This window comes from Papio anubis, chromosome Y (genome assembly GCF_008728515.1).
Source record: "Papio anubis isolate 15944 chromosome Y, Panubis1.0, whole genome shotgun sequence".
NCBI classification, from domain to species: Eukaryota; Metazoa; Chordata; class Mammalia; order Primates; family Cercopithecidae; genus Papio; species Papio anubis.
The window spans coordinates 1884300-1897489 of NC_044997.1; the positions used below are offsets into that span (position 1 = coordinate 1884300).

A 13190-nucleotide genomic window follows, 5' to 3' on the forward strand; every position below is an offset into this window, starting at 1 on the left:
ATGAGGTCAGGAGATCCAGGCTGGGAGGCCGAGGTTGCAGTGAATCGAGATTGTGCCACTGAACTCCAGCCTGGGTGAACAGAGTAAGACTGTGCCTAAAAAGTAAAATAAAATTAAAATTAAAAACTAGATCTTGCAAGAACTCACTGTCAGAAGAACAGCACCAAGGGTATGGTGCTGAACCATTCATGAAAGAGCCGTCCTTAAGATCCAGTCACCTCATACCAGGTCCACCTCTATTCAACATTGGGAAATATAATTCCACATGAGATTTGGTGGAGACATAGATCCAAGCCATGTCACATACTATCCTTAGACCGTAGTGGTTTAAGATATAACAATTTTCATCTCATAGTTTCTTTTGGATACAGGCATGATTTAGCTGTGTCCTTTGGTTCAGTATCTCTTCAAAGCAGTAATCAGGTTTTTCATGTGTTTGTCATCACCTGAGATTTTGAGTATGGTTTTGAGATCTCTCAGGTGATTACTGGCAGAATTAAGAATTAATTAATAAATTTCCTTTTCGGTTCTTGGTCTCATTTCTTCACCCATCTAATATAGTGCATTCTTGCCAGGCAGCCCTTTTTATGGAGCAAGTCACAATATAGCAGCTTGCTTCATTAGGGCAAGCAAGCAAGTAAGACAAGCTGCAGCAAAAACAAGTAACATGAAAGTCTTTATAATCTAATTGTGGAATTGACATAGTTAAAAACAAATCACTAGGTTAGCTCCAAATTCATCAGAAAGTGATTATTAGACAAAAGCATGACTGACTGTCAGGAGGCTGCATCATGAGGAGCCATTTTACAAGCTGGCACTATGGGCGTTACAGGGGATTTTATGTTATTTGTTGTACTCTAAGAGTTGAAAGTCTTTAAAAATGTGTAAGTCTGTCGTTTATTCTTGACTTCTGTCATGTTTTCAAGAACGCATTATGCAATGACATAGAATTCTAGTGTCTCGGTAAAGTGGTTGTCTAGACTCTACTGAAAAAAATTACAGATAATCTCATTTCATCAACTAATCGGTATATTATGTCATTTAACAACTTTAGGAATAAATTAAGCATGATAATAAATGATCGTTTGATTGTTATTATAATTATTATAGTGTCAGTCTAAGGCAGTACTTCCTGACTGGGGCTGATTTTGCCTTCTCATGGGGCAGTCAGCAATATCGGGGACATTTTTGGTTATGATGTGAGGGAACGGTGATTTGTACTTGGCATCTAGTAGGTAGAGTCCACGAATAGTGCTAAACATCTTACAGTGAACAGAATTCTCCCACTTGCAGAGTTATCTGACCCAAAATGGTAACAGTGCCAAGGCTGAGATACCCTGGTCTGCAAGATTATTGTGATTTCTTTGTATAAGACTTCACTTCTTTTATTAGCCTTGAGCCTCATAGTTTGAGAATATACATATATTCTAACAGAATTACTCAGTATAATTAGTATAATGTATAAGTTTTTAGCATATATACATATAGTAACCCTTAGTCCTTCTTGCTCCAGCTTACCAGGTCCAAGCCAACAATACCTGTAATAATTTTAAAATGAGGGTCATTGTATGTGTATGTTCCTTGCCTGATATAAAGGGTATTATTATCTAAGCCACATAAGTATCACCTGTCTGAAAGTATATTCCTTTTATTGAGGATTATTTTAGTAATTGTAAGTACAGGCTCAGTGCAGGAATTATATTAGTGAAAAGACAATCATGGGAGGCTTCTTTGACTTCTTTTAGCTACACAAAACAAGAAGTAGCTTCCTCAAGGAAGCTTTCTCTTCCAGTTAGTCTCATAATTACTTAATATTCTCTCATCTAATAAAACTATCCACAATTGATGTGCATGCTCTGACCTTTCTTTTATTCCTTCTTATTAGTATAAGCTTAGTGTTTGGCTTGCCTGGCCTTTGTTATGTTATAATTATGTCTGACCTGCAAGGCCCAGTTCATATGCCATCTTCATGAAATATTGTCTGTCTTTATTTGGTAATGATGTACACTTGCTTTGAACTCTGCTTGCAATTTTTCATGAACGCAACACTTTCTACTTTATTTAATCTTTTGTGTTTTTGTCTTTTACTGGAACTTAAGTTTATGACTATTAGCATGGTCTCTAGCCCAGTAACAGTGATGCAGGATTTTTTTCTTGGTCCCTTTGCCACTTGGGGACCTCTGGACATTGATGCTGGAGTCCTTGTTTGGGACGTGCTACCTGCCACAGGAGGTACCCCACCCCATATGCTTCCCCAGGCCCAGTCTGGCTTGCGCACTGGTTCTCAAGTTCTTGTCCCATGCCCAAGAAGAATGAGGATATGCTGACAATCAAGAGAGTGAGCAAAGCAGGGAGTTTTATTGAGTGATGAAATGGCTTTTAGTGGAGAGGGGACAAGGGGATGATCCTCCTACACAAAGGCCGGAAAGTATCCCTAATATAGCTGAGTCTGGGGCTTTTTATGGGCTCAGAATGGGGGAGTAGCAGACCCTCTGTAGTATTGGAAAAGGCAACATTGGATAGGTTAAAAGGCACTATTCAGAAAGAATTGATTGTGAAAGGATGGGCAGACAGCTGGAGAAATTCCCATTCTTGGTCTTGAATTTTATCCAGGGCCAGCATCTGGTCTTTTAGCCTTCAGGCCATTTTTGGCTTTATATGGGGTTTCACCAGGGACCTCCCTATCTACCTAGGCATTTGGCTGCCTCTTACTGCTAGAAGTTCCCTCCTCTGAAGAGGTACATCTGACTGCTGTTAGGATAGGGATGAAGACCAATCTTAATTGCTTCCTACTGTTATGGGTGCTATTTAGGGAAAACGGCAGTCAGATCTTTCTCAGAGGTCTGCCTAAGGGTCTTCAGTAAAAGGGGCCATTGTCCAGGTGTCCTGTTGCTTGACCATTTGGAGTTTTTTACCCTGAAGATTAGAAGCCACAAACCTGGCTATTAGAAGTCATGTATCAAAATGAAACAAGAGGGAAAGGACAGCTGAAAAATGTGGATGCTGCTGACATGTCCAGATAACTGGGTGGCCACTGGTATGCCTGTTGAGATTTGGGTGAATGGGGCTTGGCTTTGGTTGGTTCCCTTGGTTTTATTTTCCCAAAGAAACCTCCGCGTTATGGGCACCCTGTTTACTCCTATCACCTGGCAGGATTTGCAGGATAATTGCCCAGAATTGGAGTATTTATCCAGATTTTTATATTACCCATCCCTTTTGTTTCTTCTGAGCTGCAGCCAAAGATCACTGGTTGGTTCAGTGGAATAAGCAAGGTTAGTTTAAAATGCAGGCTAAAACTTCACAATTAATGAGACTAAAATTTAGTGATAAGTATGATAAATTTTGAAATATAATTTTGCGTTTTCCAGTTCTCATATTTGTTAAAAACAAATCATGGTGGGACTGAGTTGTTTGCAAAAGGATACTTTAGTTTTTTTTCCTTGGCCTGCTTGTTTGTACAAAGAGTAGCAAGAATAATTACTTTTCACATAAGCTTTCTAAATTGTCTTTGAGGGAACTCTGCTCCACAAGGAATCTTAGACAAGACCTTTTAAAGCTGAGCCCATCCAGGGGTTTGTACCCTCAAATATCTGTGAGTTAGGTAAATTCCCTGTCTTCTTGTGGTCCCCAGATAATGTGGGGCTCCTGGGCCTGGTGAAAAGTGACATTCTTTACTCACCACTGGTTAGGAGCCATGTACTGGGACTGCATGGACAAGGTAAGAGGCCATTTTTTCAAAAGGGCTTTTATTGACACTGCAAGTCAAGCTTGATTCCTTAAAAGGAAGCACACCCTTGGAGTCAAAGCATTGGCGAAACAACCAGTTTCTCCAGCTGTGTTCTGTTGCAAAATAAAATGGATTCTTACTTGGCTAATGCAAGTAACTATATTTCCCTAAGTTAAGGATACTTACCAATAGTTTCCAAATTCTAGAGAAGCCAGACAGAAACAAATGTGCTATAAATTTTGTCCTTAGGAAGATAACTTACTCAATTGTTAAAAGCATAGATAGCGGCCGGGCACGGTGGCTCAAGACTGTAATCCCAGCATTTTGGGACGCTGAAACAGGTGGATCACGAGGTCAGGAGATCGAGACCATCCTGGCTAACATGGTGAAACCTCGTCTCTACTGAAAAATACAAAAAACTAGCTGGGCGTGGTGGTGGGCACCTGTAGTCCCAGCCACTCAGGAGGCTGAGGCAGGAGAATGTCCTAAACCCGGGAGGCGGAGCTTGCAGTGAGCTGAGATCTGGCCACTGCACTCCAGCCTGGGCAACAGAGTGAGACTCCGTCTCAAAAAAGAAAAAATCATAGATAGCTTGAAAGTTTCCTTGACTCTGACAAACAAAAAACAAAGATCAACAATGCTGTAAGCAAAGTTAAAAAAATTCCCGGTTGGGCACGTTGGTTCACACCTGTAATCCCAGCACTTTGGGAGGCCTAGGTGGGCAGATCACAAGGTCAGGAGATTGAGACTATCCTGGCTAACATGGTATGGTGAAACCCTGTCTCTACTAAAAATACAAAAAATTAGCTGAGCATAGTGGTGGGTGCCTGTAGTCCCAGCTACTCGGAAGGCTGAGGCAGGAGAATGGCGTGAACCCCTGAGGTAGAGCTTGCAGTGAGCCTAGCTCGTACCACTGCACTCTAGCCTGGGAAAGAGAGTGAGACTCTGTCTCAAAAAAGTAATTCCTTCAGTTTTTTTATTTCAGTCCATTCAGTTAACTTGTCCTGCTTGATATTCATGAACATTTTAGCTCTTCATGAGTCCTATACATTTTTCCTCTATTCAAGTGTCACTGTTTCCAGTGTTATCAGAAACTGGCATTTAAAAGCATCTGACAGAGTTCTATAGCTGATGATAATCCATCTTTTGAAGAGGATCAAGACAAGGCCATTGTCTGTGAATGACAAAATGACAAAATTACAAATAAAATTGACAAAGAAATTAGATTATTAGTGGTTTACAATAACTTTAAATCATAATGTTAATTATGATTGATAACATATACTCAAACATTAGAATTTTAGAACTCCCATACAATTTTGGAACATACATTATAATTTACTAACATATAACCTGGAGAAGATTAAACGTTTTTATTTTGCCAATCCCACGTAACTAAACATGTCAGATGATCCTATTTACTTCTCTTTTGGATTCCCCATGGGCCCTCTGTAGCATCCAAAAGTTAGGGGTCAGAAAAGATAACCTTGAAACTCAAATTTGATTTTTGGAAGCTTGTTAAATATGTTAGATATTTAACACACTTGATACTATGAAGTAGAATTCCAGATTATAATGTCATTTAATTAGCCAAAATGATGAGTCAGAAAATTTTAAAAAGGCAAAAAGCCTTTTACTCATTAAGAGGGAAGACTTAGCTTTCCAATCTGTTCCTGTCTTAACCGCCTATTTTTTGGCAGTTTATTCTCAAGGTGAAAACAAAAATCTTTATTCTTTTCTATGACATGAAAATCTTATTGAAGGGAGAGAAAGCGAAATTTCACCCTTGCTTTAGTCTACAGTTAATGTCAATCCCAACTTTTAAATGAAACCTTACAGATAATTCTCTCTGAGCTTAGCCAGTTTGACTGTGAGGTGATAATCTTGTAAATCGTTCATAGCCCTTTACAAATTTTGTTATCAGTGCCTTAAGAACACCTTGTTGTGTTTTTATTTAAATGCTCAAATTAGAGACAAACCAACAAATACTTTTTGAATTTAGTCAGTATGTTCATACAGAATTTATTTTACAAGATTAATTTTTACAAAACTAATTTAAAATAGACAAAACCCATTTATCTAATTTATAATAATGCTTCCACTCTCCTACCTTAAGGAAAAATTTACTTTGCTATGCCTTTTTATATTTTTTACTGCTAACACATTTTATTTTTCTTACACACCTTTAGTGTAGATCTGTTTTCAGTAGCTTCAGTTACATGTTATAAGGGTAATTAATAGCAATTTTTAATTTTAATGTAAAACCCGGTAAGCTCTTCTTTTGTTGTTTTGGAGACAGAATTTCACTCTTGTTGCCAAGTCTATAGGGTGCAGCCTTGGCTCACTGCAAACTCTACCTCCCAGGTTCAAGCAGTTCTTCTGCCTCAGCCTCCAGAGAAGCTAGGATTACAGGCAGTTGCCAACACACCTGGCTAACTTTTTCTATTTTTAGTAGAGACAGGGCTTCACCATGTTAGCCAGCTGGTCTCGCACTCCTGACCTCAGGTGAGCCGCCCGCCTCGGCCTCCCGAAGTGCTGAGATTACAGATGTGAGCCACCGTGCCCAGCTGGTTAAGCTATTTGATTATGTAATACCAGGCACAGATAAAGTCTGACTCTTTATGGCGTAGTTAGGAGCATGGTTAATTATGTCCCCAGGCCTGACCAAATTGTGGAATGGGCAAATCAAACAGTTCACAAAAGCCAAAGAAGCAGTTTATAACCTTGCATTTAGCAAACCTAGAATCTGACCTGCATAATTTAGACTACATATTTACATTTTGAAGACAATGTATTTTACCAAAAATCTTTAAAACTGTTTTTCTCAGAGATTAAAGTTGTGAACTACAAAGGCATTATAGCTTTTTTCCTTCAAAAAATATTTCATCTAAGCATGTATTTTTCTTTAAGCCAATTAATTAGACCTCTTTTTTGGCCGGGCACGGTGGCTCAAGCCTGTAATCCCAGCACTTTGGGAGGCCAAGGCGGGCGGATCACGAGGTCAGGAGATCGAGACCATCCTGGCTAACATGGTGAAACCCCGTCTCTACTAAAAATACAAAAAAAAACTAGCCGGACGTGGTGGCGGGCGCCTGTAGTCCCAGCTACTCGGAGGCTGAGGCAGGAGAATGGCCTGAACCTGGGAGGCGGAGCTTGCAGTGAGCCGAGATCGCGCCACTGCACTCCAGCCTGGGTGACACAGCGCGAGACTCTGTCTCAAAAAAAAAAAAAAAAACCTCTTTTTTATATAAACATAACATACATAACACACAGATATATAACACTACACAAACAGAAGATCCAGTAGTTGTAAGATTTTTAATTTGCTTATCTCCTAATTCGATTACCACTGGGTAGAGCCTGTCCAAAAACAGGGCTAGGAAAACATGCAGGTTTTAGGGCCTAATGAACAGCTGTAACTGGAGGCCAAAAGCAGATTTTGAGAGGGATCTATTCACTTTTAATTTCTGGGGTTCCATGAGAAAACAAAGTTTTGTTTGTTTTTTTCCTTCCCGAAATGGGGTCCATGTCACATTTTCTCTTTATTCCAAGCCAGCCTGGTGCTCTCTCAGAAGTTATCTCAGTGCCTATCATGCATGCATTAAGAGTGGCACAATAAAATGAAGTAATTCAGATGACTTAAGAAGAAGAAAAAAAAAACTTTCTCCAGAAAAACAAGTTCCAAGAAGAGGGAAAAAAAACCATAGATGCCTTTTAAGTATACCTATAGCCTGGGCCAGGCATGGTGGGTCACACCTATAATCCCAGCAGTGTGGGAGGCTGAGGCAGACAGACCACGAGGTCAAGAATATATAGCCTGGATATCCAGTTTTAATGAAGCTGACTTTTAACCATAGCATTATTTAAGAAAACAATTTTTAAAGCCCCTTGTGACTCAACTTTAGCTATGCCAAGTGGCCAGTGTTTTGGCTTTTGACCTTCATGGAAAGTAACCTCACAGGTGAAACCAACAAGCCTCAACTCAAAGTTATGACTTAATGATGAGTGTATGTGGTATTTTCAAAGAGATGGTAAGCAGTTTTTTACAAAATCTAGACTTTTTAAAGGTAGCTCAGAGATAGGAAGATTTAAGAAAGAAGCTCCAGCACTTTGGGAGGCCGGGACAGGCGGATCACGAGGCCAGGAGATAGAGACCATCCTGGCTAATACGGTGAAACTCCCTCTCTACCAAAAATACAAAAAAACTAGCCAGGCGTGGTGGTGGGCGCCTGTAGTCCCAGCTACACGGGAGGCTAAGGCAGGAGAATGGCATGAACCTGGGAGGCGGAGCTTGCAGTGAGTGGAGATCCTGCCACTGCACTCCAGTCTGGGCGACAGAGCGAGACTCCGTCTCAAAAAAAAAAAGTAAGCTAGAAGTCGTTCATGGAAGGGAAGAGAATCACCAAATGGTAAAATTCACACACTAACCAGAAAGTACATATTGCCTACACCAATATTGAACCGGGGCTGCTATTGTAAAATGGCAGAGACCCAAAGAAATTACTGCCACATGCTTACAAGGTCAAGCTCCCAGGGGCTTAAAACAAGGGCGACCTGCAGCAAAATTTGTTACTGACCAGTTTGATAGCCTGGCTTGAACAGTGGACTTACTGGGTCATAGGCCGTGCTCTATCCTAAGGTACTCTCACGGCAGAACCATATAGAAAGACACATAAAGCATATCAGATTGGCTAAAAATTAAGACTAGCCTCATAAATCCTTTTTTCTATTAATCAAAATTTTAGAGAGGATTTAAATAGTGATTTTTGTAATTCATTCTGCCAGGTTACACAGGGAGAGTGAGGCCAGAAGTTTGGTAAGAAAAACGTTTTTTGTTGTTCTGTCAGGCTTTTGATGTCCCTTCCCCCAATTTGTGAAGCCCTATCTATCCTGGAGTCTTGGGGAAGGGAAGTAGACAATGATACTGTAAAAGTTGTCCCTCCTCAAGATACTTACTCAGATTTGTGCTTTCTGCCCAGTTTTTGTTTTGTTTGAGACAGAATCTCTACGTCACCCAGGCTGGAGTACAGTGGCACAATCTCTGCTCACTGCAACCCCCCACCTCCCGGGTTCAAGTGATTCTCCTGCCTTAGCCTCCTGAGTAACCAGGACTACAGGCATGTGTGCCACCATGCCCAACTAATTTTTTGTATTTTTAGTAGAGATAGGGTTTCAGCGTGTTAGCCAGGGTGGTCTTGAATTTCTGACCTCGTGATCGCCTTACTCGGCCTCCCAAAATGCTGAGATTACAGGCCTGAGCCACTGTGCCCAGCCTTCCTTGTTTATTTTTAAGCAAAACCGTTTGAGGTTTGGGGAAAATTGACTTTTCCCAATCTGGGGGATGAATCCGTAGGGATTCTGTGGTATGGGGACACAATTATTCATCTGCAAAGAGAACAGAAGAGGAAAAAGGAAAAAGAAGGTTTATTTTATTTTTTTCTTTTTCAAAGGAGTCCCAGTGATTCAGGATGTATCCAGGATAGGTGCAGACTGAAGGTGGCTGGTTACTTACCTGGAAGGAGGGGAAAAAGGCATCCCTTAGTTCCTGTGTCTTTCCAGTGGATACCTGGGGTACACGAGGGAGAGAAAGAAAAGGTGTCCCCTTTATTTCTTCCGTCTTTATGTCCCTGAGTCCCAGTGACTCAGCAGGGTCCTTTCACCCATGTGTAACAGGAATTATCCGCATTCACCTATCCCTTGCCTAATTTTTCTGCTGTCTGTAATGTCATCTATGCCATGGATGCTAGCATGACCTCTATGTGTAAAATAGGCGGTGGAGTGGAGATTCCAGTTGACAGGAATTAGTCCACCTGTACTGTGCCGTTTGACTGTGTGTTGTCTGCCGCTGGATCCCTCAGATCCATTTTCATTTCTGGAGCTTCATCCTGAAGCTTGGAGTTCAGTTTGGGACAAGGAACTGCCTCAGGAAGGTGCATGGTTTAATTAAGTCCCAGGTGGCCCTCACCAGACTGCAGCTAGCAGCTGTCAGGGCTACTTCGCTGTCTTCTTATAAGCTGAAAACTCAGGTATAGCTGTGCAAATGGGTTTGTACTCAGACAATGGAGAGAAAGGGAGAATTGGGGATCTGACCTAGTAAGATGCCTTCCAAAAGAAAACAAGACCTCTTGCATAGAAAAGCTCCCTGTATTTGCATGGCAATGTGAACTCCTGATGTGGCAGAGAAAAAAGAAAAAAAAAAACGCTTACATGCAGGGCAGGGAAGGTGCTTGAGGTTGAAAAAGCTTCTATGCAAATGGATTCCTAGAGCAGGGAGAGACTCCTAACCTCTCTTTCCTCTTTTCCTCTAGGAACAGGCAGAAATTGCATTGTTCTGAATTGCCTATCTGATGGCTGGTCCAAATGCTCTTTCCACTGAGTAATATTTCTGTAGTTTGCAACAACACTTGTAACATTGTAAAAGAGCGAGGTACCATAACAGCGGCGGAAAAACACGAAGACAAATTGCCGTAGGAAAAACGGGATTGGAATGAGGCCAACATTCGCTAACCCCAAGAGTGATGAGGGAGGGCCCTCTCCAGCATCCTATACTCTGTAGTTGCGTGCGCCATTGTTCTTAACTAGCGCACTGGAGGTTTGGTGCTTCATCTGCCTTCAGAAAAATGTTTGTGGACAGGAAGTCTCAGAAAAAAGTGAAATTTAGGTCCATATTTACTCACCCTTCAGGTATCCTGAGTGAGCCCCTAAAATGATAGAGGATTTTTCTTCTCAGTCACTTCATAAGCTCTGGCTGGGGATGCCCTGCCTGGGCCTTGCGTGGCCATGCTGGCATGCTCCAGCTCACGTGTGTTATAGCTTGTACCCCTTTTTGGTGGTTCTAAAACTCTTGTCCCACACCCAGAAAGAATAAGGATGTGCTAACAAAGAGTGGGCAGGGTAGGAAGTTTTACTGAGTGTTGAAACAGTCAAGCAAACCTGAAAAAGTACAAGGCGTTTGTCCCCCTACCCAAAGGCAGGAAGGTCCCCCAATATGCTTGAGTCAGGCTTTTTATGGGCTTAGAATGGGGGAGGGGCAAGCCATAGATAGTATTGGAAAAGTCAACATTCAATTGTTTAAAATATATTATTCAGAAAGAATCAATCATGAATGAAAGGGCAGGCAAAAAGGAACAGAAGTTCTCATTCTGGGTGGTAAGTTTCATACAGGATCAGCAGTCAGGTCTTTCAGCCCTATGGCCTGTTTTTCGCTTTCAGGTGGGGTTTCACCAGGGACTTGCACCACCCCCCCCGCCCCCCCCACCCCACCCCACCCCGGCGTCTGGGCATTTGACTGGCTCCTGTAGCTATCAGACTTTGTTGAATAATTGAAATTTGTTTATTTTTCCATGTTTGTGCATGTGGTAATTCCATTATAAAACCTAATGAAACGATGTTTTTATACATGGTGTGGAAAGACTTCTTTGGGCTGTTTCCTCAGAGGTGAAACTGACGCTTGTGTATAAGCAGTATTTCTGACTGAGAGAGTGTAGTGATTAACAGAGTTGTCAAGTTAGGTAAGAAACTTGGATTTATTATTGTAGCTTTTCCACCAGTTAGTGAGCAGATTGTTTAACCTCATTGAAATTGTAAAGTGATAGAACTGAACTTAGTCATTACTGGGCAGCTTATGAATTGTATTCATTTACTCATGATGTAAAAATGACTAGTCTCCACTTTTAAGGCTCTAGTTCTAGTGGCCAAATAGGTACTTATTTATACAGTTTGATAACTGCTGTATTGAAATACATGTGTGAAATGTAGAAGAGGTGAAGAAAATCATAGTTTGAGGTAGAATACTATTTGCTAGTCTTAAAAACTCTGGTATTTTGGTGATTCTATGAATTAGGTCAGATACTGCCACTGAAAGGAAACAGTTTAAAGGATGTATATGGTACTATTAATAGAATGAGGAAGACACACCAGATATTTAGGAGGGAATTAGGGGACATGAAACTAAAAGATGGTTTGAATGAGATGGATCATAAATGATTTCAAGTACCAGATTAAGGCACTGAGATTTTACTTTTAAGCACTGAAGTGGGACTTTTTCCTTTTAAAAGAAAGGATTCATGATAAAAATCTGCTTTTTGATTTGCAGAGAGCTTGGAGATAATTCTGGTGGCTGTGTGGAGGATGTATTGGAGGTGAGTCTGCTAGCTGAAAAATTAAAACAATAATATTAGCAGTTTGGGTAAGAGATGTTTACAGAAATGTTTTGTGGAATAAAATTGAAGAGTGAGAGACCTGTAAGGCTACAGTGGTCTGATAGAGCGGCTGCTAATATGATTTTTTCTTTTTTGTCACTGAGTTAATTACTAAGCTGAGGCAAGATATTTGTCTTTTGTCTTTTACTTCATAAGAAAATCACTCACAGTTTAACAGTTTAAAACAAAAACATATGTTTTACTTTTTGTGGGTAGCAGTTATTTATCTGAAGGCTGGTGTATCCACTTTCACAATGACTTACTCACATGATTGCTGACAGAAGGGCCGATTTGATTGCTATCAGTTGGCAAGAAGTATTTCCTTGCTGTAAGGACATACCTGTAAGCCTGCTTCAGTGTTTGGGGCAAGCCGTGGCTGTCATGCTAATGGTACCTGTGTTAAGGTCTAGGGAATTACCTATTGTAGCCTGCATGGAAAAAATATTATGAGAAATTTCTGTTGTTCTAATTTGAACAGTAGAAGTATGTAGTACTTGAGGTTCGTTGAGAGTATATTCAATATGGAACTTACTGTCTGCAAAAAAATATTGTGGAGATCGTGTCGAATCTGTAAATCGCTTTGGGTAGTACTGATAACAGTAGTAAGTCTTGTAACACCTGGACATTAGAGGTCTTTCCCTGTATTTCTGTCTTTATTTTTTCTTAGGCTTGCTGACTTCAAGAGTGAAGCTGTGGACCCTCGTGGTGAGTGTTATAGCTCTTAAAGATGGTTTCTGGAGTTTGTTCCTTCAGATGTTCAGATGTGTCCAGAGTTTCTTCCTTCCGGTGGGTTCCTGGTCTTGCTGACTTCAGGAGTTAAGCTGCAGGCCTTTGCAGTGAGTGTTACAGCTCTTAAAGGTGGTGTGTCCAGAGTTATTTATTCCTTCCATTGGGTTCGTGGTCTCAGTGACTTCAGGAATGAAGCTACAGACTCTCACGGTGTTACAGCTCATAAAAGTAGTGTGAACCCAAAGAGTGAGCAGCAGCAAGATTTATTGTGAAGAGTGAAACAGCAAAGCTTCTACAGTGTGGAAGGGGACCCGACTGGGTTGCTGCTGCTGGCTGAGGGTGGCCAACTTTTATTCCCTTATTTGTCCCCACCCACATCCTGCTGATTGGTCCATTTTACACAGTGCTGATTGGTGGATTTACAATCCTTTAGCTCAATACAGAGCGCATATTGGTGCATTTTTGCAGAGTGCTGATTGGTGTGTTTACGATCCTCTAGCTAGACACAGAGCACTCATTGGTGCGTTTTTACA

At 41.0% G+C, this 13190-nt stretch overlaps 1 protein-coding gene across 18 annotated transcripts in view; it reads left to right on the top strand.

Moving 5' to 3' along the window:
* The window catches only part of USP9Y (ubiquitin specific peptidase 9 Y-linked), a 209435-nt gene that overhangs the window by 28104 nt on the left and 168141 nt on the right, over positions 1 to 13190 (top strand). For 11 of the 18 annotated variants that reach the window (XM_031661065.1, XM_031661064.1, XM_031661081.1 and 8 more), the window contains 2 exons: positions 11823 to 11868; positions 12596 to 12633. The exons of 3 other annotated variants lie outside the window; for them this stretch is intronic. The gene's annotated coding sequence lies outside the window, so the exon portion shown is untranslated. The remainder of the gene's footprint in view (positions 1 to 11822; positions 11869 to 12595; positions 12634 to 13190) is intronic. 4 more of the 18 variants (XM_031661067.1, XM_031661066.1, XM_031661078.1 and 1 more) reach the window with 1 other exon arrangement.